The sequence below is a fragment of the Astyanax mexicanus genome, chromosome 3, assembly GCF_023375975.1.
Source record: "Astyanax mexicanus isolate ESR-SI-001 chromosome 3, AstMex3_surface, whole genome shotgun sequence".
NCBI lineage: Eukaryota > Metazoa > Chordata > Actinopteri > Characiformes > Acestrorhamphidae > Astyanax > Astyanax mexicanus.
The window spans coordinates 20,718,333-20,725,795 of NC_064410.1; the positions used below are offsets into that span (position 1 = coordinate 20,718,333).

The following is a 7,463-nucleotide window of genomic DNA, read 5'->3' on the forward strand; positions in this document are numbered from 1 at the left end:
TGATACATCAGAGAAACCAGGTTTATTGAAATGTTTCCAAAAAAGAACTATCTATAATATCTACTTTTAAAATATCATTTCCAAACTCTAGAATTGTTCCATCCTAGATCAAAGCTGTTTTGCAGGGGTTTTTAACAGAGTCCTGCTTTTGAACGTTTCTGAAGGATCGACTCTCAATGCCCCTCCAAAATATTCCTGCGGATTCCAGCAGGGAGGCATTTCTCTGCCTCTTCACTTCTCACTTTACCACACCGTCCCTCGCTCTCTGTCCTCTTTCATCACTGCCCTTTCCAAATTTGTTTTACGCTCCCTAAAGCATCGCATGAATCTTCAGGCCAGCTCGTTCGCATCTGTAGTTAGGATAACACTATTAGTTGGTGAGCTGCTGCAAGCTCTAGTGGCTGAGCTAATTAGGAGAATAAATGAATGGCCAAATCGCAGCGTCCCTGTTAGAGCTGTTCATTTGCTGTCACTGTGGGACAGTAAACGCCTCCATATTTTCTGTGACCACAGTACAAGAACATTTTTTTTCCAGTCTACAGTAAAAAAAAAAGCTACTTAAGAAGTTTTAGAGCATCACTGAGAGCCCCAGCGAGAACCATTATTTAGATTAAAAAACATAGACTTGTTCATCAGAATGATACCTCATATTTAAAGAAGAACTCTGGTGTAAAATGTACTTTTGGTGTAGTAAAACATGTTAAAAAGTACTTACCTTTGTTGAATAGCCCACATCCACTCTCCTACAGCTTTCTGAGATCCAGTAAATACAACGGCCATATTGGGGCATATTTTGCCCCAATAAATCGCTTTTTACACTGTTTTCCAGGCTTAAAGTAGCTCCACACCTCCTTGGTAGAGCCCTGACATTTAAAACGAGACATTAATTACGTTAAAAATGCACAAGAAGCTTATTAAAATGCAATTTTAAGTTGGAAATGTCCACCTTGCAATTGTCCACATTAACCCTTTCTCATAATTGGATTCAACTAGTAACTATTAGTTACTATTAGTTATATATTTTTGGACATTTATAAGGATTTATATTTGTTTAGTACATGGATTTACTACTACTTTTAGCTTAAAGTAGCAGATAACTGCTTTCTGATGTTTAAACAATTTTCAAATGCATCTGATGCTCATTCTCACTCATTTTCTCTCTCACATCATGCAAGTGCAGTTTTGGAAATGCGTGAGCTTGGCAGAGTGTCTTGGACAAAAATATAATAACATTAAAATAAATAACGTTGGAACAAGTTTAGTTCAACCAGCAAAGCAATGGCATAAAACACACTATAACCACAATCGGAACTTGGCTACACATATAATATAAGAGATAATGTAAGTGAATATAATGGCACTAATGAAATGAATGGCCATTCTACTGTTAAAGACATTGAACAGCTGGTGTATATGGATACTGCTGAACATGTTCCAGTCTGGTTATATTCTACTGTCAGTAACTAGTGCCTAGAGCCCCCCTTGATAACAGTGTTGCTGTATTTTCCAGCATTTACCATCATAGAATTTAAACGGCCTCTCAAACAAATTGCTGTTACATTCAGTTTATAACTAATTATTCTCTGGGGGCCCCAGGAAATTGCTTGTTTGACAGTAGATATGGATACTCCAACAACTCTTTTTTTAAATTTCATAATTTCAAAAGAAACCTATGCTTTTATTTAAAAAAAATACTTGAAAATACACAAATCTACTGCTAGCATCTAAATGTGCCCACAGTTGCAGAAACACCCGCCTCCGTAATTCATAATTCATTGCTCGCTGTTCAACAAACGAATGAGTTATTGATTTTAGATCAATTACGTTGTCTGGCTTTATTGACTTCTGCAGGAACTGCATATAACTAGATAGCTCATTAAAGTGCTCAAATAGTGTAGTCACATATCGTCATGCCTAGTACAGCCCTACCACTGTGGATTAAGGAGATTAGTAAGTATGGTTGAGTTTATGAGACAGTGTAAATAAGATTTATCAAATTTAACCTGAACCCAACATTGATGCTTAGATATTACTGAGCTGGAAAACACAACTTGGACAATTAGGCATTACTATGTGTATAAACACTAATCCTCAGTCATTAAACATCTCAGCATGGAGTTGTGGAGTTTTTGCTGACCCAGTGCCTCCACAAATGGATTAGTTGGTCATTTGGTCACTAAGACAAAAGCAGAATGGCAGCAGGTCATCTTTAGTGATGGTCCTATTTTTGCTTTGGTGGAGACAAAAAAAAAAAAAAGACAACAATTAAATATTTTAAATGTCAAACTGAAAACCTGTAATTATCATTGCTAGGTGTCTTGGTTTGTAACATGGTGTTCACTTAAACTGCCTCTTTTAAACACACAAATAATGCTATTTTGCATTAATAGTTATATAGACACTAAACATTATCCATATTCCATGATCAGACAGAAACATGGGAAATAACATCAGTATTATTGGCATAATTAGGTCCCTTGTAAAAAGTTTAGCTTGGATCATTTGCATGATTAAGCAAAGTTAAAAGTTGGCATGGAGTGACCTGGCTCCCATAGCACAGGGGCCCTTCTTTGTAGCCAGGCCCGTAGAATCCTGTAAAATCCCTTACCAGATATGTTTCCTCCACAGATTCTAGAGCCAAAAGCTTTGCCCAGTTCCTCAGCCGCATTGATAAGCACATCAATGCCCACTTCATCTTCCAGAGAAGCAGCACCCAATGGAAACCCAAAGCTTTTGGTCAGTAAATCCAGCTTCTTGATGTTGACTCCTTCCTGCAGGACCCCGACAGCTTCATTTAACATGGGAGCTAAACATCTAGTGGTTTAGAAGCCGGGTCCGTTTTTTGTTTACTGGTGCAAAGCAGTGCATTCCAAATTACCTTCTCTGGTCATTTACTGGCCTCTGCAATATCTGTGATTAGGACTGCTGATGTTTTGGAGGCAAATATACAGTGTGGAGGAATGACAGCTTCAACCTCTTGTAGCACTTTGTGTTTGGTGTGCAAATGCTAAAACACAGCCTCAATAACCATGTTTGCATTCTGGAAGCCACTGTAGTCCAATTGTTCTGTAAGCCTGGAGAGCATCCTGTCCCTTTCAGAACCACCCCGGAACCGCCATTGCTCCTAAGATAGCCAGTGGTTTCACCTTCTTCTCAGGAACTCTGAATCTGTTCTTCTTACAAGCGACTTTGCCCTGGTACAGTCCAATCAGTGCATTTGATTGGGAGCTCATTTCTAATTCATTGGTATCCAGCTTCTGATCCCTGCTCCATACCAGCTTTATGCTCTTGATGATTTTTAGAGGTGCAGGGTACAACCTTTTGGTCTGTTCCAGAGCTCGTTTCCCCACAGTCCTGTACATCACCTTTTAAAGCAATCCAAAGCTCAAAATGTACTTTTCTATTTTCTGCATCCCGCTGTTTTCTACAGTGAGTGCGGTTTCCAATTTAGCAATTCCACAAGTGCAGTCAACAGCTATTTTCTCCAAATATTCAGTAGTTCCCTCCTCTGGGCTATTCAATCCAGGATCTAGCATGTTGACCACCTGATGCACCAGACCCAATCTTTTAGCTTTTTCTGCCTGGATGTTCCTTCCAGTTAGCATCAAGGCAGAAGGAAGTCCAATCATTTTAGGTAGTCTTTGTGTACCACCAGCACCAGGCAGAAGACCCTGCAGGACCTCAGGGGGGCTGTCCGTGCCCACTCTGTAGTGGCAGGCAATGGCAAACTCCAATCCCCCACTAAGACATGATCCATTAATAGCAGCAACAATAGGTTTGAGGGACTTCTCAATTTTCTTCATCATCTTCTGCCCCTCCTGAGAGAGGAGAGTTGCTTCCCCTGCAGTTTTACAGTCCTGGATCATGTTTATGTCGACCCCTGCAATTAACAGTCAGGCTTGGAGGAGATCACTACAAAACTTGTGACTGCATTACCATTTCAAATTTCATCCATAAACTCCACTAACTGACAGCGTGTTCACCTTTGAATTATGTTTTTAATGCTTTCACATTTTTATAATATAATGCTTTATTACACATAATATAATACTTTAACACTTTTATAATATAATGCTTTATCACACATAATATAATACTTTAACACTTTTATAATATAATGCTTTATCTCACATAATATAATACTTTAACACTTTTATAATATAATGCTTTATCTCACACAATATAATACTTTAACACTTTTATAATATAATGAATGCTTTATAACAAAAAATAAAAAAAAATAACTAAATAAAAAAAAATAGCAAAACATTAACATATAAAATTGTGTTAATGTTTAAAAATGTCTAGACTAGAGAAAAGGTCAAAATAGCGAAATAGTAATGTATATTAAAATGTGTTAAAATGTTTTTTTTTTGTTAATAACTTTTTATTTGCATTGTGGGGAGAAGGTGATTACAGCAGTAAAGAGACAAAAAATACAGAGAATTAGATATAGTGCATTACAAAAGATTCCTGATAAGACTAATAACTGAAGACCAGTTTCTTATTGTTTTGTCTGATGCACCCTGGAATCTAGCACAGGATTTTTATTGATTATGTGAACTTTATCTTTAGTAAGCTAACCTAGCTTTATGCACCGCTAGCTGCATTAGCCTAAGCCAAGCCTGCTATAACTAAAAAAATCACACTGCTCCAAAGATACACACCCACACCCCAGAGCTGTAGTTACTACTTTACAGGTCCTAGTAATATAGCTACTGTTTAGTTCAGCAGACAACATATACATCTATATTAGAGTAGCCTGCTGTAGCCTGCATAACTGATCTAAACCCAAATCTAGTGTTATATTGGCTGTATGTTACAAGTTACAGACAGATAAATAAACAGCTATATAGCTAGATAGTGGCTTGGGATGGCGTTTACATTTAATCATTTTGGATGTAACAAATAATTTAATATATAATCACATTGAGAGCTAAACTGAGTCAGTATAGAGACTACTAAACTATTGGTTTTTGGTGTATATTTTGGAGTACTTATCACTACAGAGGTATTAATCAGATGTGACACGGCTGCTCCTCCATTGTGACTGCATGTTGTTCTAGTTAGCATATGTAGCATGACTGCATTAGCCAGCATAGTCCATATCACTTTAGCTAACCTTGCTAAGCTAACTATCTCTCTAAGATATCCTCTGCTTTGTTAGCCCAGCTGCACACAGATCACTGATATGAATGCAAATGACATAACTTAAACACCAGTCACTAGTAAGCTAACCTGGTGGTGGTGATAAATTACCTGACTAAATTAGCTAACCTAGCCAGTTAGCTTGCCTGTTCAGGAGAAAAGTAGCAGCTCTGGGTCGGTCTTCTAGTGTTTTTGAGCTCTAAGTTTTCTTCACCTTTCAAACTCACAGCTAATATTCACTGTTGTTTTAATCCTTCTTTGATCTCTGAGCTTTTTTGAGACATGATGAGGCTTTTTAAGCTGTGTAGCAGCTGAGGTTTCAGCTAAAACAGCCCTGCTTGCTAGCTTTCATGCTGCAGCACCACTAGCTCGCTGTTGTGTGCTGGCAACCTCGGGGGTGGAGTTAGTGTTGGGGAACCAGCAGCACACTCCAAATAGGAACCTACTGACTGAAGCCCTGCTGACAAGAGCTGCTAGTGCTTTAACTCAGCATGTTTCCTTAATATCTGATGATACATCCTGATCATTTAATACTAAAAATAAAATATTTTTAAAATAAAATATCTTTTTTGAAATTATGTGTTAGTTTCACGCCAGATGTAACGGGACACACACCTTCCAAAAAGGTTCACTTTTGTCATGTCAGCCCACATAATATTTTCTCAAAGTCCTCAGGATCATCAAGAGGTTTGTTGGTAAATGTAAGAGGGGTCTTTGTGTTTTTTTGGGTCGGCAGTGTTTTTTTTTTGCCTTGGAACGCTCCCATTAATACAATCTTCAACCAGTCTTGTTATTATTATTGAATCATTAACACTAACCCTAACTCAGGCAACTGAGACCTGCAGTTCTTTAGATTCTTTAATTGTTGTGGGTTCTTCTGAGACCTCCTGGATGAGTAGTCCATGCCCTTTTGGAGTAATTTCAGTCGGCTGCTCACTCTTGAGAAGGTTCATCAGTGTCCCATCTTTTCTTTCTTTGTGAATAATAGCTCTCACTGTGGTTCGCTGGAATCCCAAAGCTTTAGAAATTACTTTTCTTTTCTCATCTATTTTTACATTTCTTCAGATTGGGGCATAATGTGCTGTTTTTGAGATCTTTTATCTATGTTTATAGGTCTGGTACTAATCAGGCCTGTATGTGATTAGGAGTGAAATGTGAAATTGAACTCAGCTTTCCAAAAAGTGTGATTAGTCACAGTTAATTCATGGGGAGGCAATTGTGTTTTTTAAACATAGGGCCAGGTGTATTTGGATGGATTTTTTTATCTTAATAAATGAAATCATCTTTTAAAAACTGATTTTTATATTTACTCATTAAAATGTGTTTGTTAATCTGAAAAAAATTAAGTATGATAAAAAAGGAAAAGGAAAAAACACAGAAATCTGTAAGGGGGCAAGTACGTTTTATGCCACTGTACCTAGCTATAATTTTACAGAACTTCATTTGCAACTAAAGGATCTAAACATTTAATCTACATGCAATTATCCACATGGAGTTATGAATGAACGAATAAATGAATGAATGAAGTTTAACTTTTATAGTGCCTTTTTAGAGACCCAAGGACACTTTACAATTTTACACATTTTACACACAACCACTCATACTCAGCACTCATTCACACACCGGTGAGAAGCGGCAGCCAATAGCGCACAGCGTGCTCTCAACCGGAAACAACCGTGCACCTGGAGGACTGCATCGGGCTCTACAGCATTTACCCAGGACAGAGTACCAATTAAAACCTAAGCACAGTCATACACATTTACACACACACAAACTTACATACCTACCACACCCTTTACACATAAACACCAGATCAATTTTGAGTATTACATTTTTCTGGGCAATTTAGAGTATCCAATTTACCCGATCAATTCAGAGTATCCAATTTATCAGATCAATTCAGAGTATCCAATTTACCATATCAATTTAGAGTATCCAATTTATCTGATCTACATGTTTTTGGACTGTGGGAGGAAACTGGAGTCCCTGTAGGAAACCCACGCTGACACGGGGAGAACATGGAAACTCCACCCAGGTAGGGACTTGAACCCAGGACCCCAGTGCTGGGAGGCAAACATGCTTACCTGTCATGGTTTGTACAGAATGCAGACACGTACAGATACTGATAAAAGAATGTTTATTATAAAATAAACAGAGGTAAATCGTAGTCGATACAGAAAAACAGGTAATCACCATAAATAAGAGCAATGTAGGAAAAACCATACCATAAACGAGAAACAGTCCAGAGTTCATACACGAGATATCCAGTATCAGAGGTAATCCAAGAGGCAAAGGCAATAATCGGCGTCGAGAAA

General features: G+C 37.8%; 1 pseudogene; it reads right to left on the reverse strand.

The window, feature by feature from the left end:
• Positions 1–2,510: 2,510 nt before the first annotated feature.
• LOC103045786 (trifunctional enzyme subunit alpha, mitochondrial-like) lies at positions 2,511–3,881 on the reverse strand (annotated as a pseudogene).
• Positions 3,882–7,463: the final 3,582 nt, after the last annotated feature.